This window comes from Oncorhynchus tshawytscha, unplaced genomic scaffold, assembly GCF_018296145.1.
Source record: "Oncorhynchus tshawytscha isolate Ot180627B unplaced genomic scaffold, Otsh_v2.0 Un_contig_7735_pilon_pilon, whole genome shotgun sequence".
In the NCBI taxonomy this organism is placed as follows: Eukaryota; Metazoa; Chordata; class Actinopteri; order Salmoniformes; family Salmonidae; genus Oncorhynchus; species Oncorhynchus tshawytscha.
This window is the reverse complement of record NW_024608140.1, coordinates 25,001-50,497: the sequence shown is the minus strand read 5'-3', so window position 1 is coordinate 50,497 and position 25,497 is coordinate 25,001. Positions and strand designations below refer to the sequence as shown.

Genomic DNA, 25,497 nt, shown 5'->3' with positions numbered 1-25,497 from the left:
CCGTTAAGATATGAATTCAAAGTCAACTAACTACTGGGTTTAATACTGTTAAGATATGAATTCAAGGTCAACTAACTACTGGGTTTAATACCGTTAAGATATGAATTCAAGGTCGACTCACTACTGGGTTTAATACCGTTAAGATATGAATTCAAGATCAACTCACTACTGGGTTTAATACCGTTAAGATATGAATTCAAGATCAACTCACTACTGGGTTTAATACCGTTAAGATATGAATTCAAGATCAACTCACTACTGGGTTTAAAATCAAATCAAATCAAATCAAATCAAATTTTATTTGTCACATACACATGGTTAGCAGATGTTAATGCGAGTGTAGCGAAATGCTTGTGCTTCTAGTTCCGACAATGCAGTAATAACGAGCAAGTAATCTAACTAACAATTCCAAAAAAAACTACTGTCATACACAGTGTAAGGGGATAAAGAATATGTACATAAGGATATATGAATGAGTGATGGTACAGAGCAGCATAGGCAAGATACAGTAGATGATATCGAGTACAGTATATACATATGAGATAAGTATGTAAACCAAGTGGCATAGTTAAAGTGGCTAGTGATACATGTATTACATAAGGATGCAGTCGATGATATAGAGTACAGTATCAACGTATGCATATGAGATGAACAATGTAGGGTAAGTAACATTATATAAGGTAGCATTGTTTAAAGTGGCTAGTGATATATTTACATCATTTCCCATCGATTCCCATGATTAAAGTGGCTGGAGTAGAGTCAGTGTCATTGACAGTGTGTTGGCAGTAGCCACTCAATGTTAGTGGTGGCTGTTTAACAGTCTGATGGCCTTGAGATAGAAGCTGTTTTTCAGTCTCTCGGTCCCAGCTTTGATGCACCTGTACTGACCTCGCCTTCTGGATGGCAGCGGGGTGAACAGGCAGTGGCTCGGGTGGTTGATGTCCTTGATGATCTTTATGGCCTTCCTGTAGCATCAGGTGGTGTAGGTGTCCTGGAGGGCAGGTAGTTTGCCCCCGGTGATGCGTTGTGCAGACCTCACTACCCTCTGGAGAGCCTTACGGTTGAGGGCGGTGCAGTTGCCATACCAGGCGGTGATACAGCCCGCCAGGATGCTCTCGATTGTGCATCTGTAGAAGTTTGTGAGTGCTTTTGGTGAAAAGCCGAATTTCTTCAGCCTCCTGAGGTTGAAGAGGCGCTGCTGCGCCTTCCTCACGATGCTGTCTGTGTGAGTGGACCAATTCAGTTTGTCTGTGATGTGTATGCCGAGGAACTTAAAACTTGCTACCCTCTCCACTACTGTTCCATCGATGTGGATGGGGGGGTGTTCCCTCTGCTGTTTCCTGAAGTCCACAATCATCTCCTTAGTTTTGTTGACGTTGAGTGTGAGGTTATTTTCCTGACACCACACTCCGAGGGCCCTCACCTCCTCCCTGTAGGCCGTCTCGTCGTTGTTGGTAATCAAGCCTACCACTGTTGTGTCGTCCGCAAACTTGATGATTGAGTTGGAGGCGTGCATGGCCACGCAGTCGTGGGTGAACAGGGAGTACAGGAGAGGGCTCAGAACGCACCCTTGTGGGGCCCCAGTGTTGAGGATCAGCGGGGAGGAGATGTTGTTGCCTACCCTCACCACCTGGGGCGGCCTGTCAGGAAGTCCAGTACCCAGTTGCACAGGGCGGGGTCGAGACCCAGGGTCTCGAGCTTGATGACGAGCTTGGAGGGTACTATGGTGTTGAAGGCCGAGCTGTAGTCGATGAACAGCATTCTCACATAGGTATTCCTCTTGTCCAGATGGGTTAGGGCAGTGTGCAGTGTGGTTGAGATTGCATCGTCTGTGGACCTATTTGGGCGGTAAGCAAATTGGAGTGGGTCAAGGGTGTCAGGTAGGGGGGAGGTGATATGGTCCTTGACTAGTCTCTCAAAGCACTTCATGATGACGGATGTGAGTGCTACGGGCGGTAGTCGTTTAGCTCAGTTACCTTAGCTTTCTTGGGAACAGGAACAATGGTGGCCCTCTTGAAGCATGTGGGAACAGCAGACTGGTATAGGGATTGATTGAATATGTCCGTAAACACACCGGCCAGCTGGTCTGCGCATGCTCTGAGGGCGCGGCTGGGGATGCCGTCTGGGCCTGCAGCCTTGCGAGGGTTAACACGTTTAAATGTCTTACTCACTTCGGCTGCAGTGAAGGAGAGACCGCATGTTTCCGTTGCAGGCCGTGTCAGTGGCACTGTATTGTCCTCAAAGCGGGCAAAAAGTTATTTAGTCTGCCTGGGAGCAAGACATCCTGGTCCGTGACTGGGCTGGGTTTCTTCCTGTAGTCCGTGATTGACTGTAGACCCTGCCACATACCTCTTGTGTCTGAGCCGTTGAATTGAGATTCTACTTTGTCTCTGTACTGGCGCTTAGCTTGTTTGATAGCCTTGCGGAGGGAATAGCTGCACTGTTTGTATTCAGCCATGTTACCAGTTTAATACCGTTAAGATATGAATTCAAGGTCGACTCACTACTGGGTTTAATACCGTTAAGATATGAATTCAAGGTCAACTCACTACTGGGTTTAATACCGTTAAGATATGAATTCAAGGTCAACTAACTACTGGGTTTAATACTGTTAAGATATGAATTCAAGGTCACCATATTGACTTCAATGAAGCTCACAACTGAGCCAAACCAAACCAAGCCGAGCTATTCTTGGCTGGCCTGGGTAATGACTTCAATGAAGCTCAAAACTGAGCCAAACCAAGCCAAGCCGAGCTATTCTTGGCTGGCCTGGGTAATGACTTCAATGAAGCTCACAACTGAGCCAAACCAAGCCAAGCCGAGCTATTCTTGGCTGGCCTGGGTAATGACTTCAATGAGGCTTTACAACTGAGCCAAACCAAGCCAAGCCGAGCTATTCTTGGCTGGCCTGGGTAATGACTTCAATAAAGCTCACAACTGAGCCAAACCAAGCCAAGCCGAGCTATTCTTGGCTGGCCTGGGTAATGACTTCAATGAAGCTCACAACTGAGCCAAACCGAGCTGAGCTGTACTTGGCCGACCTGGGTAATGACTTCAATGAGGCTTTACAACTGAGCCAAACCAAGCCAAGCCGAGCTATTCTTGGCTGGCCTGGGTAATGACTTCAATGAAGCTCACAACTGAGCCAAACCGAGCTGAGCTGTACTTGGCTGGCCTGGGTAATGACTTCAATGAGGCTTTACAACTGAGCCAAACCGAGCCGATCCGAGCTGTACTTGGCTGGCCTGGGTAATGACTTCAATGAGGCTTTACAACTGAGCCAAACCGAGCCGATCCAAGCTGTACTTGGCTGGCCTGGGTAATGACTTCAATGAGGCTTTACAACTGAGCCAAACCGAGCCGATCCGAGCTGTACTTGGCTGGCCTGGGTAATGACTTCAATGAGGCTTTACAACTGAGCCAAACCGAGCCGAGCCGAGCTGTTCTTGGCTGGCCTGGGTAATGACTTCAATGAGGCTTTACAACTGAGCCAAACCGAGCCGAGCCGAGCTGTTCTTGGCTGGCCTGGTTACGGTAAAGAAAGTAAATCGGAGGTGTCCCAGTGCTACAGTGTTAAACTTGTGTTAAAGACATACCACAGTGTGTCATCAGGTCCTCATGGAAGTCTACAAGCTGTTCTCTGATGTGTTCTGGACAGGGACAGTCCACCTTCTCGTCCTTAAAGCTCAGCAGCATGTTGATCTGAGAGGAGAACATCACTGAAAGGTACCAACCTGCTCAACAAACTCACGGCCCTGATTGGTTAAGTATTCATTTAACAAACTGGTGAAAGAGCTTCATTTAACAAAACAGAAGATACTTGGGTCATGGTTTATCTGGAAAGTCCATCTGTAGATACTCTACAGACTATCAGTAACAATTCAACTAACTACTAACTACTAACCCTAACTCTACAGACTATCAGTAACAATTCAACTAACTACTAACTACTAACCCTAACTCTACAGACTATCAGTAACAATTCAACTAACTACTAACTACTAACCCTAACTCTACAGACTATCAGTAACAATTCAACTAACTACTAACTACTAACCCTAACTCTACAGACTATCAGTAACAATTCAACTAACTACTAACTACTAACCCTAACTCTACAGACTATCAGTAACAATTCAACTAACTACTAACCCTAACCTTAACCCTTATCCTAACCTTTACCCTTATCCTAACCCTAACCCTTAACCAAACCCTATCCTAACCCTAACCTTATCCAAACCTTAACCCTTATCCTAACCCTTAACCAAACCCTAACCATATCCTAACCTAAACTCTTATCCTAACCCTAACCCTTATCCTAACCTTAACCCTTATCCTAACCCTAACCCTAACCCTATCCTAACCTAACCCTTAACCAAACGCTAACCCTAACCTTAACCTTAACCCTTATCCTAACCTTAACCTTAACCCTTATCCTAACCTTAACCCTTATCCTAACCCTTATCCTAACCCTAAACTTAACACTTATCCTAACCCTAACCCTTAACCAAACCCTAACCCTATCCTAACCTTAACCCTTATCCTAACCCTAACCCTTAACCAAACCCTAACCCTATCCTAACCCTAACCCTTAACCTTAACCCTTATCCTAACCCATAACCAAACCCTAACCTTAACCCTTATCCTTACCCTAACCTTAACCCTTATCCTAATCCTAACCCTATCCAAACCCTAACCTTAACCCTTATCCTAACCCTAACCCTATCCAAACCCTAACCTTAACCCTTGTCAAAACCCTAACCCTTATCCAAACCCTAACCTTAACCCTTATCCTAACCCTAACCTTATCCAAACCCTAACCTTAACCCTTATCCTAACCCTAACCTTAACCCTTGTCAAAACCCTAACCCTTATCCAAACCCTAACCTTAACCCTAACCCTATCCAAACCCTAACCTTAACCCTTGTCAAAACCCTAACCTTATCCAAACCCTAACCTTAACCCTTATCCTAACCCTAATTTTATCAAACCAAAACCTTAACCCTTGTCAAAACCCTAACCCTTATCCAAACCCTAACCTTAACCCTTATCCTAACCTAACCCTTATCCAAACCTTAAACTTAACACTTATTCAAACCCTAAACTTAACCCTTATTCAAACCCTAAACTTAACCCTTATTCAAACCCTAACCTTAACCCTTACCCTAACCCTAACCTTAACACTTATCCTAACCTAACCCTTAACCAAACCCTAACCCTATCCTAACCTTAACCCTTATCCTAACCCTAACCCTTAACCAAACCCTAACCCTATCCTAACCCTAACCCTTAACCTTAACCCTTATCCTAACCCATAACCAAACCCTAACCTTAACCCTTATCCTTGCCCTAACCTTAACCCTTATCCTAATCCTAACCCTATCCAAACCCTAACCTTAACCCTTGTCAAAACCCTAACCCTTATCCAAACCCTAACCTTAACCCTTATCCTAACCCTAACCTTATCCAAACCCTAACCTTAACCCTTATCCTAACCCTAACCTTAACCCTTGTCAAAACCCTAACCCTTATCCAAACCCTAACCTTAACCCTTATCCTAACCTAACCCTATCCAAACCCTAACCTTAACCCTTGTCAAAACCCTAACCTTATCCAAACCCTAACCTTAACCCTTATCCTAACCTAATTTTATCAAAACCAAAACCTTAACCCTTATCAAAACCAAAACCTTAACCCTTGTCAAAACCCTAACCCTTATCCAAACCCTAACCTTAACCCTTATCCTAACCTAACCCTTATCCAAACCTTAAACTTAACCCTTATTCAAACCCTAAACTTAACCCTTATTCAAACCCTAAACTTAACCCTTATTCAAACCCTAACCTTAACCCTTACCTAACCCTAACCTCAACACTTATCCTAACCCTAACCCTTAACCAAACCCTAACCTTAACCCTTATCCTAACCCTAACCCTTAACCAAACCCTAACCCTATCCTAACCCTAACCCTTAACCTTAACCCTTATCCTAACCCATAACCAAACCTAACCTTAACCCTTATCCTTACCTAACCCTTATCCTAATCCTAACCCTATCCAAACCCTAACCTTAACCCTTGTCAAAACCCTAACCCTTATCCAAACCCTAACCGTAACCCTTATCCTAACCTAACCTTATCCAAACCCTAACCCTAACCTTAACCCTTATCCTAACCCTAACCCTATCCAAACCCTAACCTTAACCCTTGTCAAAACCCTAACCTTATCAAACCCTAACCTTAACCCTTATCCTAACCCTAATTTTATCAAAACCAAAACCTTAACAAACCTTAACCCTTGTCAAAACCCTAACCCTTATCCAAACCCTAACCTTAACCCTTATCCTAACCTAACCCTATCCAAACCTAACCTTAACCCTTATTCAAACCCTAAACTTAACCCTTATTCAAACCCTAAACTTAACCCTTATTCAAACCCTAACCTTAACCCTTACCCTAACCCTAAACTTAAACCTAATCCTAACCCTTATACTAACCCTAATCCTAATCCGAATTCTAATCCTAATCTAATCTTAACCGTAACCGTAGCAGGCTGTACTTGTCAACAGATAGTTTGTTCATAGTATGATCATCTGTAGACCTACAGACGAAACATCTGGACAACCAGATAAAGATGTAAGATAGTATGAAGATATTCACTGACTGGCTGGCTGACTGACTGACTGACTGACTGGCTGACTGACTGGCTGATTGACTGACTGACTGGCTGATTGACTGACTGACTGACTGACTGGCTGATTGACTGACTGACTGACTGATTGACTGACTGACTGACTGACTGACTGACTGATTGATTGACTGGCTGACTGGCTGATTGACTGACTGACTGACTGACTGACTGACTGGCTGATTGACTGACTGACTGACTGATTGACTGACTGATTGACTGACTGACTGACTGACTGATTGATTGACTGACTGACTGATTGACTGATTGACTGACTGATTGACTGATTGATTGACTGATTGACTGACTGAATGACTGACTGATTGACTGACTGACTGACTGATTGATTGACTGATTGACTGATTGACTGACTGGCTGACTGACTGATTGATTGACTGACTGACTGATTGACTGATTGACTGACTGATTGACTGATTGATTGACTGATTGACTGACTGAATGATTGATCTACCTGTTCCTGAGGAGGAGATCTGAACTCTTTGGTCTTCCTGGCAGTCAGGGCAGCCGACATGTTGAGCGCCTGCATGACCTCGTTATAACGGAACCGCTGGTTGTCCTGGAGATGAGCCACGAAGTCATCGCTGAAGCCCACCACCGCCTCGATACGGTGGCGCACCTGACAGTCACACAGGTACTGGAGCAGGTGGCACATCTAGAGAGACACAGTCCGGTTAACAACGAGTACTCAGCAGGCAGCACATCTAGAGAGACACAGTCCGGTTAACAACGAGTACTCAGCAGGCAGCACATCTAGAGAGACACAGTCCGGTTAACAACGAGTACTCAGCAGGCAGCACATCTAGAGAGACACAGTCCGGTTAACAACGAGTACTCAGCAGGCAGCACATCTAGAGAGACACAGTCCGGTTAACAACGAGTACTCAGCAGGCAGCACATCTAGAGACACAGTCCGGTTAACAACGAGTACTCAGCAGGCAGCACATCTAGAGAGACACAGTCCTGTTAACAACGAGTACTCAGCAGGCAGCACATCTAGAGACACAGTCTGGTTAACAACGAGTACTCAGCAGGCAGCACATCTAGAGAGACACAGTCCGGTTAACAACGAGTACTCAGCAGGCAGGCAGCAGAGTACTACAGAGGGTAGTGCGTACGGCCCAGTACATCACTAGGGCCAAGCTTCCTGTCATCCAGGACCTCTATACCAGGCGGTGCCAGGCAGAAAGCCCTAAAAATTGTCAAAGACTCCAGCCACTCTAGTCATAGACTGTTCTCTCTGCTACAGCACGGCAAGCAGTACCAGAGCGCCAAGTCTAGATCCAAGAGGCTTCGACACATCTTCTACCCCAAGCCAGAAGACTCCTGAACATCTAATCAAATGTCTACTCAGACTATTGGCAGTGTTCCCCCAGCCCCGTTACCCTGCTGCTACTCTCTGTTATTATCTATGCATAGTCACTTTACCTCTACCTACATGTACATATTACCTCAATTACCTTGACTAACCGGTGCCCCCTGTACAAAGCCTCACTACTGTTATTTTACTGCTGCTCTTTAATTATTTTTTACTTAACATTAATTTTTATTAAAACTGCATTGTTGGTTAAGGGCTTGTAAGTCAGCATTTCAGTCAGCATGTGACAAATACCATTTGATTTGCAAATATCATGTCCAGTGTGCCTTGCGTACCTGCAGTTTGACAGGCTCTGGGAGTTTCATCTGGAGCAGTCCTTTAGGCACCTTCCCTGTCCTCTCCTCTCCTCCAGGCCCCTCCCCTCCTCTTCCTCCCTTAGTGACATCACTCTCGGGCGTGTCCGTGGGCGTGTCCGTGGGCGTGTCCCTTCCCTCTGAGAACACGCTGGGTTCTATCAGCTGTAGAATGTTCTTCAGGTCTCCGTTATGGAACACTCCCATGATCAGTAAGGTATAGAACAACTTAATGAGAGGAACGAACAGGAACTCGGTGCTGCCCCCTATAGGATCTCTGACGTGTAGACTCCCCTCGCTCACCGCCTCCGTCAGCATCTCTATGGTCTTGGTCTTCAGGACGTCCAGGGGGAACTCGGGGCTGAACTGGAAGCAGTCGGCTCCGCTGCAGATGAAGGAGGGGGAGGAGAAGTGCATTCTGGGGCGGAGAGAGGTGCTCAGGCCGATCCCTGGCAGGCCGTGCTTCTTGGTCTCGTCGGGGAACAGAGTGATGGACTTGGTCTCGTCCGTCATGGGGACGATGTATTCATTGTTCATCATGAGACGCGCCGTTGCATAGGTACTGAGGATAGAAGAAATCGCTTTATTGTCCATTTGGTTAGAACAGGAATAAATCCTCTGCCTTTTTTTACCCCACACTATGAGAAGAACCCCTGGATGTAGAGCATGTTGTGGTGGTTAAGTGCCTTGCTCAAGGGCACAATGGTAGATCTGACACCAGCAGCCCACCTGTAGCCAGTTCAGTCTCCATTTTTTTCATCAACCGGGACTTAAAAGGATCTCTACAGATCGGTGTCCCACCCACCGGACGGTTGAGCTAACGTAGGCTAATGTGATTAGCATGAGGTTGAACTAATGTAGGCTAATGCAATTAGCATGAGGTTGAGCTAACGTAGGCTAATGCGATTAGCATGAGGTTGAGCTAATGTAGGCTAATGCGATTAGCATGAGGTTGAACTAACGTAGGCTAATGCGATTAGCATGAGGTTGAACTAACGTAGGCTAAGCTATTAGCATGAGGTTGAACTAACGTAGGCTAATGTGATTAGCATGAGGTTGAACTAACGTAGGCTAATGTGATTAGCATGAGGTTGAACTAACGTAGGCTAATGTGATTAGCATGAGGTTGAACTAACGTAGGCTAATGCGATTAGCATGAGGTTGAACTAACGTAGGCTAATGCGATTAGCATGAGGTTGAACTAACGTAGGCTAATGTGATTAGCATGAGGTTGTAAGTAACAAGAACATTTCCCAGGACATAGACATATCTGATATGGCAGAAAGATTCAATTATTGTTAATCTAACTGCACTGTCAATTTACAGTAGCTATTAGTGAAGGTGCCATGCTACAGGAGAGAGTGTACAGTTATGAACTTGAAAATGTATTAGTAAACCAATTAGGCACATTTGGGCAGTCTTGATACAAAATAGAAATGCAATGGTTCATTGGATCAGGCTAAAACTTTGCACATACACTGCTGCCATCTAGTGGCAATCTAAATTGCTCCTCGGCTAGAATAATACAATATGGCCTTTCTCTTGCATTTCAGAGATGATGGTACAAAAAAAATACAAAACAACGGTTGTTTTTTTCTTTGTATTATATTTTACCAGATCTAATGTGTTATATTCTCTTACATTCATTTCACATTTCCAAAAACTTCAAAGTGTTTCCTTTCAAACGGTTCCAAGAATGTGCATATCCGTGCTTCAGGTCCTGAGCTACAGGCAGTTAGATATGGGTATGTCATTTTAGGCAAAAACTGAAAAACTAGCAACATTCCGGTTCCTGGCCCACCTCTCTAACCTGTGGGCTAGCTACCTGAGTGGATGTCTATGAGCAGGTCGTAGTATCCAGTCCTGAGGAGACCAGGCATGTACTTGTTCTCTATGGCGTAGAGCAGCTGTGCCTCGTCGGCGTGGGAGCAGAGGGCGTGGGCCACACGGTTGTTCCCCAGAGCGCACACAGCAGAGTACAACCTCAGAGTATGGTAGTGGAACTTCAACAGATCCTTCTGCTCAGTCAACTCCAGGATATCAACTGACCTGGGGAGGAGGAGGAGGAGGAGAGAGGAGGAAGAGGGAGGAGAGGGGGGGAGGACGAGGAGGGGAAGAAAGATGACAAGGGGGAGGAAGAGGAGGAAGATGACAAGGGGGAGGAGTAGGAAGAGGAGGAAAAGGAGGAGGAAGATGAGGAGGAGAAGGAAGAGTAGGGGGAGGAGGATGACAAGGGGAGGTGGAGGAGGAAGAGGAGAAGGAGGAGGAGGAAGAGGGGGAGAGGTAGAGGAGGAGGATAGGTAGAGGAGGAGGAGGGGGAGAGGGGGGAGGAGAAGGGGGAGAGGGGAGGAGAAGGGGGAGAGGGGAGCAGTAGAGGAGGAGGGGGAAGAGGAGGGGAGAGATAGAGTAGAAGGAGGTAGAGAAGGAGGAGGGGTAGAGGAGGAGGAGGGGGAGAGGTAGAGGAGGGGGAGAGGTAGAGGAGGAGGAGGGGGAGAGGTAGAGGAGGTGGAGGAGGGGAGGGGGACGGTAGAGGAGGAGGAGGGGGAGAGGTAGAGGAGGTGGAGGAGGGGGAGGGGTAGAGGAGGAGAGGTAGAAGAGGAGGAGGAGAGGTAGAGGAGGTGGAGGAGGGGGAGAGGTAGAGGAGGAGGAGAGGTAGAGAAGGAGGAGGGGGAGAGGAGGAGGAGAGGTAGAGGACGAGAGGTAGAGGAGGAGGATGGGGAGGAGGAGAGGTAGAGGAGGAGGATGGGGAGGAGGAGAGGTAGAGGAAGAGGGGGAGGGGGAGAGGTAGAGGAGGAGGGGGAGAGGTAGAGGTGGAGGAGGAGGGGAGGAGGAAAGAGGTAGAGGAGGAGGAGGGGGAGAGGGGGAGGCGGGGGGAGGTAGAGGAGGAGGAGGAAGAGGGGGAGGAGGAGGGGGTCGGTAGAGGAGAAGGAGGATGAAAAGGAGGAGGGGGACACAGAAGGTTAATAAACTGACATACAGCTTAGTGAGGAACTTCCTGGGCAACAACATTTTATTGCTTTTCATACATTACGTTCTGCTATCGTTCACCTTTGTTCACCTTTTCTGCTATCGTTCACCTTTGTTCACCTTTTCTGCTATCGTTCCCCTTTTCTGCTATCGTTCACCTTTGTTCACCTTTTCTGCTATCGTTCCCCTTTTCTGCTATCGTTCTCCTTTTCTGCTATCGTTCACCTTTTCTGCTATCGTTCACCTTCTCTGCTATCGTTCCCCTTTTCTGCTATCGTTCCCCTTTTCTGCTATCGTTCCCCTTTTCTGCTATCGTTCACCTTCTCTGCTATCGTTCCCCTTTTCTGCTATCGTTCTCCTTTTCTGCTATCGTTCACCTTCTCTGCTATCGTTCCCCTTTTCTGCTATCGTTCCCCTTTTCTGCTATCGTTCCCCTTTCCTGCTATCGTTCCCCTTTTCTGCTATCGTTCCCCTTTTCTGCTATCGTTCACCTTCTCTGCTATCGTTCCCCTTTTCTGCTATCGTTCACCTTCTCTGCTATCGTTCCCTTTTCTGCTATCGTTCACCTTCTCTGCTATCATTCCCCTTTTCTGCTATCGTTCTGCTATCGTTCACCTTCTTTGCTATCGTTACCCTTTTCTGCTATCGTTCCCCTTTTCTGCTATCGTTCCTCTTCTCTGCTATCGTTCCCCTTTTCTGCTATCGTTTCCCTTTTCTGCTATCTTTCACCTTCTCTGCTATCGCTCACCTTCTCTGCTATCGCTCCCCATTTCTGCTATCGCTCCCCTTCTCTGCTATCGTTCCCCTTCTCTACTATCGTTCCCCTTTTCTGCTATCGTTCTGCTATCGTTCCCCTCCTCTGCTATCGTTCCCCTTCTCTGCTATCGTTCCCCTTCTCTGCTATCGTTCCCCTTCTCTGCTATCGTTCCCCTTCTCTGCTATCGTTCACCTTCTCTGCTATCGTTCACCTTCTCTGCTATCGTTCACCTTCTCTGCTATCGTTCCCCATTTCTGCTATTGTTCCCCTTCTCTGCTATCGTTCCCCTTCTCTGCTATCGTTCCCCTTTTCTGCTATCGTTCTGCTATCGTTCCCCTCCTCTGCTATCGTTCCCCTTCTCTGCTATCGTTCACCTTCTCTGCTATCGTTCAGCTTCTCTGCTATCGTTCCCCTTCTCTGCTATCGTTCCCCTTCTCTGCTATCGTTCCCCTTCTCTGCTATCGTTCCCCTTCTCTGCTATCGTTCCCCTTCTCTGCTATCGTTCCCCTTCTCTGCTATCGTTCACCTTTTCTGCTATCGTTCCCCTTCTCTGCTATCGTTCCCCTTCTCTGCTATCGTTCCCCTTCTCTGCTATCGTTCACCTTCTCTGCTATCGTTCAGCTTCTCTGCTATCGCTCCCCTTCTCTGCTATCGTTCCCCTTCTCTGCTATCGTTCCCCTTTTCTGCTATCGTTCCCCTTCTCTGCTATCGTTCCCCTTTTCTGCTATCGTTCCCCTTTTCTGCTATCGTTAACCGCTGCACTAATTTCTAATAAGAAATTTAAAAATCTATAGGTCGTTAAATTTTTGACAGATATTGTTGTACCATATTTAAGCCCTCCCTCACTCCTGACGAGTGGGACAGGGCAGGGTCATCACCTGTTCTCCTCAGGTATATGCAGGGACATGAACTGGAGCGGTTCAGAGCAGGTGACCAGCCAGCCATGGCGGTCGTTGACCCGGGATACGTCCACCTTGAGGAAGTGGTTGGGCACCCTGCTCCACAGCACCGGGGTCAGGAACTGGACATGCAGCCTGGGAGGACACTGGGGACTGGAGTTCCTCCTCTCACTCTTAAACAGTCCCGCTGACAGGGGCATGACGTTCTAGTAACATAGAAACAGACAGGTTTAGGGTTAGGTTCTGGGAGGGAGGGGACAGGAGTTCCTCCTCTCACTCTTAAACAGTCCCGCTGACAGGGGCATGATATTCTGATGGAGAAAGTAATGGAGGATTGTGGGTTAGGGACATAATTCACTTCATCACTCTTTCAAAGGTCAAACTACGGCTTTACATAACTGTACCTCCTACAAAAAGTGCCAATCTATTTTTTTTTTGCGTGACATTTAAAAAAAAATCTAACATATAAATAAATACTTGGATTGAAACATACAACAGGCTTTACAGTCCTGGAGCTACTGTAGAGGTCAGAGTCCTGGAGCTACTGTAGAGGTCAGAGTCCTGGAGCTACTGTAGAGGTCAGAGTCCTGGAGCTACTGTAGAGGTCAGAGTCCTGGAGCTACTGTAGAGGTCAGAGTCCTGGAGCTACTGTAGAGGTCAGAGTCCTGGAGCTACTGTAGAGATCAGAGTCCTGGAGCTACTGTAGAGGTCAGAGTCCTGGAGCTACTGTAGAGATCAGAGTCCTGGAGCTACTGTAGAGGTCAGAGTCCTAGAGCTACTGTAGAGGTCAGAGTCCTGGAGCTACTGTAGAGGTCAGAGTCCTGGAGCTACTGCAGAAGTCTGTAGAGTCCCACAGAGACAGGAGCTTTGTGGGTGACCTATCCTTAGTGTGTGGTTTTAAGAAGAACCTGATCTGATGCAGAGACAGGTACGTGAAGTACACAGATGTCTCATCAGTGGTGCACCGACCAAAGAAAGCCATTCAGAGGCCTGCAGAGAGAGACAAACCTCATAACCTTCCACAGCCAGTAGAGACAGCTCCACGTTGACTTTTCCCAGGCAGCCCATATCTGAGCCCTATTTGTGGCTGCCCGCTCTCCATCCTGTCAGTACAGAGCTGTATAGTGTGTCCTGTTCCTCCCTCCCGCTCACCTTAATACGTCCTAGTTCAAACTGAAAGATGCTGGGGCTGGTGGCCTGAGCGAACACAGCAGGGAACAGCTTGGTACTGGGCTCCACCTGCAGAGAGAGAACACAGAGACACAGCTATTAAAACACAGGATATGGACAAATCACACCCCATTCCCTATATAGAACACTACTTTAGACCAGAGCCCTATTCCCTATATAGAACACTACTTTAGACCAGAGCCCTATTCCCTATATAGAACACTACTGTTGACCAGAGCCCTATTCCCTATATAGACCACTACTGTTGACCAGAGCCCTATTCCCTATATAGACCACTACTGTTGACCAGAGCTCTATTCCCTATATAGAACACTACTGTTGATCAGAGCCCTATTCCCTATATAGTACACTACTGTTGACCAGAGCCCTATTCCCTATATAGAACACTACTGTTGACCAGAGCCCTATTCCCTATATAGAACACTACTTTTGACCAGAGCCCTATTCCCTATATAGAACACTACTGTTGACCAGAGCCCTATTCCTATATAGAACACTACTGTTGACCAGAGCCCTATTCCCTATATAGAACACTACTTTTGACCAGGGCCCTATTCCTATATAGAACACTACTGTTGACCAGAGCCCTATTCCCTATATAGTACACTACTGTTGACCAGAGCCCTATTCCCTATATAGAACACTACTTTTGACCAGGGCCCAATGTCAGAATAATAGTAGAGAGAACAATTTATTTCAGATTTGATTTCTTTCATCACATTCCCAGTGGGTCAGAAGTATACATACACTCAATTAGTATTTGGTAGCATTGCCCTTAAATTGGTTAACTTTTGGTCAAATGTTTCGGGTAGCCTTCCACAAGCTTCCCACAATAGGGAAATTTTGGCCCATTCCTCCTGACAGAGCAGGTGTAACTGAGTCAGGTTTGTAGGCCTCCTTGCTCACACACGCTTTTTCAGTTCTGCCCACAAATATTCTATAGGATTGAGATCAGAGCTTTGTGATGGCCACTCCAATACAGTGACTCTGTTGTCCTTGAGCCATTTTTCCACAACTTTGGAAGTATGCTTGGGGTCATTGTCCATTTGGAAGACGCATTTGCAGCAAAGCTTTAACTTCCTGACTGATGTCTTGAGATGTTGCTTCAATATATCAACATAATTTTCCTACCTCATGATCCATCTATTTTGTGAAGTGCACCAGTCCCTCTTGCATTAAAGCACCCCCACAACATGATGCTCCCACCCCGTGCTTCACAGTTGGGATGGTGTTCTTCGGCTTGCAAGCCTCCCCTTTTCTTCCAAACATAACGATGGTCATTATGGCCAAACAGTTATATTTCTGTTTCATCAGACCAGAGTACATTTCTCCAAAAAGTACGATCTTTGTCCCCATGTGCAGTTGCAAAACGTAGTCTGGTTTTTGGAGCAGTGGATTCATCCTTGATGAGCCTTTCAGGTTATATCGATATAGGACTCGTTTTACTGTGGATATAGATACTTTTGTACCTGTTCCCCCAGCATCTTCACAAGGTCCTTTTTCTGTTGTTCTGGGATTGATTTGCACTTTTCGCAACAAGTTTGTATGATGGCAATTTGCATATACTCCAGAATGTTATGAAGAGTGATCAGATGAATTGCAAAGTCCCTCTTTGCCATGCAAATAAACTGAATCCCCCAAAAACATTTCCACTGCATTTCAGCCCTGCCACAAAAAGGACCAGCTGACATCATGTCAGTGATTCTCTCGTTAACAGAGGTGTGAGTTCTGACGAGGACAAGGCTAGAGATCACTCTGTCAAGCTGATTGAGTTCGAATAACAGACTGGAAGCTACAAAAGGAGGGGGTGCTTGGAATCATTGCTCTTCCTCTGTCAACCATGGGTACCTGCAAGGAAGCACGTGCCGTCATCATTGCTTTGCACAAAAAGGCCTTCACAGGCAAGGATATTGCTGGCAGTAAGATTGCACCTAAATCAACCATTTATCAGATCACCAAGAACTTAAAGGAGAGCGGTTCAATTGTTGTGAAGAAGGCTTCAGGGCGCCCAAGAAAGTCCAGCAAGCGCCAGGACCGTCTCCTAAAGTTGATTCAGCTGCGGGAGCGGGGCAGGAATGGCAGCAGGCAGGTGTGAGTGCATCTGCACGCACAGTGAGGCGAAGACATTTGGAGGATGGCCTGGTGTCAAGAAGGGCAACAAAGAAGAAGCCTCTTCTCTCCAGGAAAAACATCAGGGACAGACTGATATTCTGTAAAAGGTTCAGGGATTGGACTGTTGAGGACTGGGGTAAAGTCATTTTCTCTTATGAATCTCCTTTCCGATTGTTTGGGGCATCCGGTAAAAAGTTTGTCCGGAGAAGACAAGGTGAGCGCTACCATCAGCCCTGTGTCATGCCAACAGTAAGGCATCCTGAGACCATTCATGTGTGGGGGTTGCTTCTCAGCCAAGGGAGTGGGCTCACTCACAATTTTGCCGAAGAACACAGCCATGAATAAAGAATGGTACCAACACATCCTCCAAGACCAACTTCTCCCAACCATCCAGAAACAGTTTGGTGACGAACAATGCCTTTTCCAGCATGATGGAGCACCTTGCCATAAAGCAATAGTGATAACTAAGTGGCTCGAGGAACAAAACATCTATATGATGGGTCCATCGTCAGGAAACTCCCCAGACCTTAAACCCATTGAGAACTTGTGGTCAATCCTCAAGAGGCAGGTGGACAAACAAAAACCCACAAATTCTGACAAACTACAAACATTGATTATGTAAGAATGGGCTGCCATCAGTCAGGATGTTAATTGACAGCATGCCAGGGTGGATTGCAGAGGTCCTGAAAAGAAGGGTCAACCCTGCAAATAGTGACTCTTTGCATCAACTTCATGTAATTGTCAATAAAAGCCTTTGACACTTATGAAATGCTTGTAATTATACTTCAGTATTCCATAGTAACATCTGACAAAAATATCTAAAGACACTGAAGCAGAAAACTTTGTGAAAATTATATTTGTGTCATTCTCAAAACTTTTGGCTATGACTGTACATGGTCAACATTGTCAGCAAGGAGTGTCTGCTAAATGACTCACTGACTGTAAGTGACTCTGAATCAGACCGTCTGCTAAATGACTCACTGACTGTAAGTGGCCCTGTGTCAGACCGTCTGCTAAATGACTCACTGACTGTAAGTGACTCTGGATCAGACCGTCTGCTAAATGACTCACTGACTGTAAGTGACTCTGGATCAGAGCGTCTGCTAAATGACTCACTGACTGTAAGTGACTCTGGAACAGAGCGTCTGCTAAATGACTCACTGACTGTAAGTGACCCTGGGTCAGACCGTCTGCTAAATGACTCACTGACTGTAAGTGACTCTGGATCAGACCGTCTGCTAAATGACTCACTGACTGTAAGTGACTCTGGATCAGAGCATCTGCTAAATGACTCACTGACTGTAAGTGACTCTGGATCAGACCGTCTGCTAAATGAATATCATGTAAATGTAGCAATAGGAGGTTGATGACCATGTGGTAACAGCGCTGTGTCTCCACCTGGTAGTACGTGCTGAGCTCCTTCCCATTGGCAGTGAAGGTTAGCAGTCCGTTAACAGTGTCCACCAGACATCCAATCTCCAGACCGTTGTTGTTCCGACCCTGACCAGGACTCGTACTCTCTCCAGCCCACACCATGTAGCAGTTACTACGCTTGATGCTAGAGACAGAGACAGTAGTTACTACGCTTGATGCTATAGACAGATACAGAGACAGTAGTTACTACGCTGGATGCTATAGACAGAGACAGTAGTTACTACGCTTGATACTATTGACAGAGACAGTAGTTACTACGCTTGATGCTATAGACAGAGACAGAGACAGTAGTTACTACGCTTGATGCTATAGACAGAGACAGAGACAGTAGTTACTACGCTGGATGCTATAGACAGAGACAGTAGTTACTACGCTGGATGCTATAGACAGAGACAGTAGTTACTACGCTTGATGCTATAGACAGAGACTGTAGTTACTACGCTTGATGCTATAGACAGAGACAGTAGTTACTACGCTTGATGCTAGAGACAGAGACAGAGACAGTAGTTACTACGCTTGATGCTATAGAGACAGTCAGAGACAGTAGTTACTACGCTTGATGTTATAGACAGAGACAGAGACAGTTTACTACGCTTGATACTATAGACAGAGACAGAGACAGTAGTTACTACACTGGATGCTATAGACAGATACAGAGACAGTAGTTACTACGCTTGATGCTATAGACAGAGACAGTAGTTACTACGCTTGATGCTATAGACAGAGACAGAGACAGTAGTTACTACGCTTGATGCTATAGACAGAGACATAGACAGTAGTTACTACGCTTGATGCTATAGACAGAGACAGTAGTTACTACGCTTGATGTTATAGACTGAGACAGTAGTTACTACGCTTGATGCTATAGACAGAGACAGAGACAGTAGTTACTACGCTTGATGCTATAGACAGAGACAGTAGTTACTACGCTTGATGCTATAGACAGAGACAGAGACAGTAGTTACTATGATTGATGCTATAGACAGAGACAGAGACAGTAGTTACTACGCTTGATGCTATAGACAGAGACAGAGACAGTAGTTACTACGCTTGATGTTATAGACAGAGACAGCAGTTACTACGCTTGATGCTATAGACAGAGACAGTAGTTACTAAGCTTGATACTATAGACAGAGACAGTAGTTACTACACTTGATGCTATAGACAGAGACAGTAGTTACTACGCTTGATGCTATAGACAGAGACAGAGACAGTAGTTACTACGCTTGATACTATAGACAGAGACAGTAGTTACTACGCTTGATACTATAGACAGAGACAGAGACAGTAGTTACTACGCTTGATGCTATAGACAGAGACAGCAGTTACTACGCTTGATACTATAGACAGAGACAGCAGTTACTACGCGTGATGCTATAGAAAGAGACAGAGACAGTAGTTACTACGCTTGATACTATAGACAGAGACAGTAGTTACTACGATTGATACTATAGACAGAGACAGCAGTTACTACGCTTGATGCTATAGACAGAGACAGAGACAGTAGTTACTACGCTTGATGCTATAGACAGAGACAGTAGTTACTACGCTTGATGCTATAGACAGAGACAGAGACAGTAGTTACTACGCTTGATACTATAGACAGAGACAGCAGTTACTACGCTTGATGCTATAGACAGAGACAGTAGTTACTACGCTTGATACTATAGACAGAGACAGAGACAGTAGTTACTACGCTTGATACTATAGACAGAGACAGAGACAGTAGTTACTACGCTTGATGCTATAGACAGAGACAGCGACAGTAGTTACTACGCTGGATGCTATAGACAGAGACAGTAGTTACTACGCTTGATGCTATAGACAGAGACAGTAGTTACTACGCTTGATGCTATAGACAGAGACAGAGACAGTAGTTACTACGCTTGATGCTATAGACAGAGACAGAGACAGTAGTTACTACGCTTGATGCTATAGACAGAGACAGTAGTTACTACGCTTGATGTTATAGACTGAGACAGTAGTTACTACGCTTGATGCTATAGACAGAGACAGAGACAGTAGTTACTACGCTTGATGCTATAGACAGAGAGAGACAGTAGTTACTACGCTTGATGCTATAGACAGAGACAGAGACAGTAGTTACTATGATTGATGCTATAGACAGAGACAGAGACAGTAGTTACTACGCTTGATGCTATAGACAGAGACAGAGACAGTAGTTACTACGCTTGATGCTATAGACAGAGACAGCAGTTACTACGCTTGATGCTATAGACAGAGACAGTAGTTACTAAGCTTGATACTATAGACAGAGACAGTAGTTACTACACTTGATGCTATAGACAGAGACAGTAGTTACTACGCTTGATGCTATAGACAGAGACAGAGACAGTAGTTACTACGCTTGATACTATAGACAGAGACAGTAGTTACTACGCTTGATACTATAGACAGAGACAGAGACAGTAGTTACTACGCTTGATGCTATAGACAGAGACAGCAGTTACTACGCTTGATACTATAGACAGAGACAGTAGTTACTACACTTGATGCTAGAGACAGAGACAGTAGTTACTACGCTTGATACTATAGACAGAGACAGCAGTTACTACGATTGATACTATAGACAGAGACAGTAGTTACTACGCTTGATGCTATAGACAGAGAAAGAGACAGTAGTTACTACGCTTGATGCTATAGACAGAGACAGAGACAGTAGTTACTACGCTTGATGCTATAGACAGAGACAGCAGTTACTACGCTTGATACTATAGACAGAGACAGAGACAGTAGTTACTACGCTTGATACTATAGACAGAGACAGAGACAGTAGTTACTACGCTTGATACTATAGACATAGACAGCAGTTACTACGCTTGATGCTATAGACAGAGACAGTAGTGACTACACTTGATGCTATAGAAAGAGACATTAGTTACTACGCTTGATGCTATAGACAGAGACAGTAGTTACTACGCTTGATGCTATAGACAGAGACAGCAGTTACTACGCTTGGTACTATAGACAGAGACAGCAGTTACCACACTTGATACTATAGACAGAGACAGTAGTTACTACGCTTGATGCTATAGACAGAAACAGCAGTTACTACGCTTGATGCTATAGACAGAGACAGTAGATACTACACTTGATGCTATAGACAGAGACAGTAGTTACTACACTTGATACTATAGACAGAGACAGAGACAGCAGTTACTACGCTTGATGCTACAGACTGAGAGAGAGACAGTAGTTACTACGCTTGATACTATAGACAGAGACAGCAGTTACTACGCTTGATGCTATAGACAGAGACAGAGACAGTAGTTACTACGCTTGATGCTATAGACAGAGACAGTAGTTACTACGCTTGATACTATAGACAGAGCCAGTAGTTACTACGCTTGATGCTATAGACAGAGACAGAGACAGTAGTACTACGCTTGACACTATAGACAGAGACAGTAGTTACTACGCTTGATGCTATAGACAGAGACAGTAGTTACTACACTTGATACTATAGACAGAGACAGTAGTTACTACGCTTGATGCTATAGACAGAGACAGAGTTACAGTAGATACTACAGAGCTTGATGCTAGAGGACATAGACAGAGACAGCAGTATACTACGCTTGATGCTATAGACAGAGACAGTAGTTACTACACTTGATGCTATAGACAGAGACAGTCAGTTACTACACTTGATGCTATAGACAGAGACATCAGTTACTACACTTGATGCTATAGACAGAGACAGTAGTTACTACGCTTGATGCTATAGACAGAGACAGAGACAGTAGTTACTACGCTTGATGCTATAGACAGAGACAGTAGTTACTACACTTGATGCTATAGACAGAGACAGATACAGTAGTTACTACGCTTGATGCTATAGACAGAGACAGCAGTTACTACACTTGATGCTATAGACAGAGACAGTAGTTACTACGCTTGATGCTATAGACAGAGACAGAGACAGCAGTTACTACGCTTGATGCTATAGACAGAGACAGTAGTTACTACGCTTGATGCTATAGACAGAGACAGAGACAGTAGTTACTACGCTTGATGCTATAGACAGAGACAGTAGTTACTACACTTGATGCTATAGACAGAGACAGATAGTTACTACGCTTGATGCTATAGACAGAGACAGAGACAGCAGTTACTACGCTTGATGCTATAGACAGAGACAGTAGTTACTACGCTTGATGCTATAGACAGAGACAGTAGTTACTACGCTTGATGCTATAGACAGAGACAGTAGTTACTACGCTTGATGCTATAGACAGAGACAGAGACAGTAGTTACTACGCTTGATGCTAGAGACAGAGACAGTAGTTACTCCGCTTGATGCTATAGACAGAGACAGAGACAGTAGTTACTACGCTTGATGCTATAGACAGAGACAGAGACAGTAGTTACTACGCTTGATGCTAGAGACAGAGACAGTAGTTACTACGCTTGATACTATAGACAGAGACAGAGACAGTAGGTACTACGCTACTATAGACAGAGACAGAGACAGTAGTTACTACGCTGATGCTAGAGACAGAGACAGTTTTTACTACGCTTGATGCTATAGACAGAGACAGTAGTTACTACACTTGATACTATAGACAGAGACAGAGACAGTAGTTACTACGCTTGATGCTATAGACAGAGACAGTAGTTACTACGCTTGATACTATAGACAGAGACAGAGACAGTAGTTACTACGCTTGACACTATAGACAGAGACAGTAGTTACTACCCTTGATGCTATAGACAGAGACAGAGACAGTAGTTACTACGCTTGATACTATAGACAGAGACAGCGACAGTAGTTACTATGCTTGATGCTATAGACAGAGACAGAGACAGTAGTTACTACCCTTGATGCTATAGACAGAGACAGCAGTTACTACCCTTGATACTATAGACAGAGACAGAGACACTTCACAATCATCGTTTTACAGTACAACCACAACCATAAAAGAAGAAACATTTGAGATGTGAAATTCTAAATATTCCAACCACATAAGAAGCAGAGTATGATCATGACTAACTAGCAGGATATTTGAGTATCAGTTCTGATTGAGTCTGAACACAGGACAGTGTGTGTGTGTGTATGTGTGACGTGCGTGCGTGTGTCCTCAGCTTGACCCCAGGAACCCCCAGATATCTGACCTCTCGTGAACTTTGCCCTTCTCGTCTCCCAGGGTTACGGTGACGGTGCGGACCTTTGGAGGTCGAAGGCCATGTCGTACTGGTGGAAGTCAGAGGTCACCCAGCCAACCCACACACTGCTGGGCTCCTGACCAGGGAAGATCCTCACTGAGTAGTAGTACTGGGGAGAGACCATGGACATATAGGGTTATAAAGGGTTATAGGGTTATTTAGGGTTATAAATGGTTATATAAGGTTATATAGGGTTATAAAGGGCTATATAGGGTTATAAAGGGTTATATAAGGTTACATAGGGTTATATAGGGTTATAAAGGTTTATAAAGGCTTATATAGGGTTATATAGGGTTATAAAGGGCTATATAGGGTTATATAGGGTTATAAAGGGATATATAAGGTTACATAGGGTTATATAGGGTTATAAAGGTTTATAAAGGCTTATGTAGGGTTATATAGGGTTATAAAGGGTTATATAAGGTTACATAGGGTTATGAAGGGTTATATAGGGTTATCTTAGGATATAAAGGATATATATAGGGTTATATAGGGTTATAAATGGTTATAAAGGTTTAAAAAGGGCTATATAGGGTTATAAGGGATTATATAAGGTTACATATGGTTATAAAGGGCTATATAGGGTTATCTTAGGATATACAGGGTATTAAAGGGTTATGTGGGGTTAAATTAGATTATATAGGGTTATATTAGGTTAAAAAATGTTATATTAGGTTATGCCGGGTTACATAGGGTTATAAAGGGTTATATAAGGTTATAAAGGGTTATATTAGGTTATAAAGGGTTCTAAAGGGTTATATAGGGTTATATTAGGTTATAAAGGGTTATAAAGGGTTATATAGGGTTATAAAGGGTCATATAAGGTTATAAAGGGTCATATAAGGTTATAAAGGGTTATAAAGGGTTATATTAGGTTATAAAGGGTTATATAAGGTTATACATGGTTATATTAGGTTATAAAGGGTTATATAGGGTTATAAAGGGTTATAAAGGGTTATATAGGGTTATAAAAGGTTATATAGGGTTATATTAGGTTATAAAGGGTTATATAAGGTTATAAAGGGTTATATAAGGTTATAAAGGGTCATATAAGGTTATATAGGGTTATATTAGGTTATAAAGGGTTATAAGGTGTTATAAAGGGTCATATAAGGTTATATAGGGTTATATTAGGTTATAAAGGGTTATAAAGGGTTATATTAGGTTATAAAGGGTTATATAAGGTTATAAAGGGTTATATTAGGTTATATTAGGTTATAAAAATATATAGATATAAATACATTTGATTTGATATTAGGTTATAAAGGGTTACATAGGGTGATAAATAGGTTATAAAGGGTTATATTAGGTTATAAAGGGTTATAAAGGGTTATATAAGGTTATAAAGGGTTATATAAGGTTATATAGGGTTATATAGGGTTATAAAGGGTCATATAAGGTTATATAGGGTTATATAGGGTTATAAAGGGTTATAAAGGGTTATAAATGGTTATAAAGGGTTACACAGGGTTATAAAGGGTTATAAAGGGTTATATTAGGTTATAAAGGGTTATATTAGGTTATAAAGGTTTATATTAGGTTATAAGGGGTTATATAGGGTTATAAAGGGTTATAAAGGGTTATATTAGGTTATAAAGGTTTATATAGGGTTACAAAGGGTTATATAGGGTTATAAAGGGTTATATTAGGTTATATAGGGTTATAAAGGGTTATAAAGGGTTATAAAAGATTATAAAGGGTTATATTAGGTTATAAAGGGTTATATTAGGTTATAAGGGGTTATATAAGGTTAATACAAACACAAATATACAACCAGTAGTAGTTGGACTGGAGAGGATGAGGACACTTGTTTTTCAGGAATTAAATGTGGAGTACATTGGAAGAGGCATATACATAGTAACAACATGCTACTTTTGACTGGCTCTTACACACAATGCACCAACACATGGCTGTCTATCAACGTCTGTGTTACAGCACGGGAAGATATCATTCAGGTGATGTGTAAATACTGTATCTAGCGTCAAACAGAGACAATCCAACATGTTCTTACAGTGGAGGTCTGCATGAAGAAGTCAAGGTCATCTCTATCAGCTAACACCTCCTCTGATAGACGGGCCGAAGAGTTACTGCTGGTAAACTCTGGCTTGGTCCTCTTCAACATGAATCTAAACACACACAGAGAGAGAGACATAACTACAACTCTGAAAACAACCTGAACCTGACACACAGAGAGACACAGAGAGAGAGACAGAGAGATAGACAGAGAGAGAGACAGAGACAGAGTGAGAGACAGAGAGAGAGACAGAGAGAGACAGACAGAGAGAGAGACAGACAGAGACAGGGACAGAGAGAGAGAGATAGACAGAGACAGAGAGAGACAGACAGCGACAGAGAGAGTCAGAGAGATAGACGGAGAGAGAGAGAGACAGAGACAGACAGAGACAGAGAGAGAGATAGACAGAGACAGAGAGAGACAGCGACAGAGAGAGACAGAGAGATAGAGTGAGACAGAGAGAGAGAGAGACAGAGAGAGATAGAGAGAGACAGACAGAGAGATAGACAGAGACAGAGAGAGAGATATTATGGTTGTGAGGTCTGGGGTCCGCTCACCAACCAA

General features: G+C 44.3%; 1 pseudogene; it reads right to left on the bottom strand.

Moving 5' to 3' along the window:
• Window positions 1–3,596: 3,596 nt before the first annotated feature.
• The window catches only part of LOC121843299, a 25,980-nt pseudogene continuing 4,079 nt past the window's right edge, over window positions 3,597–25,497 (bottom strand).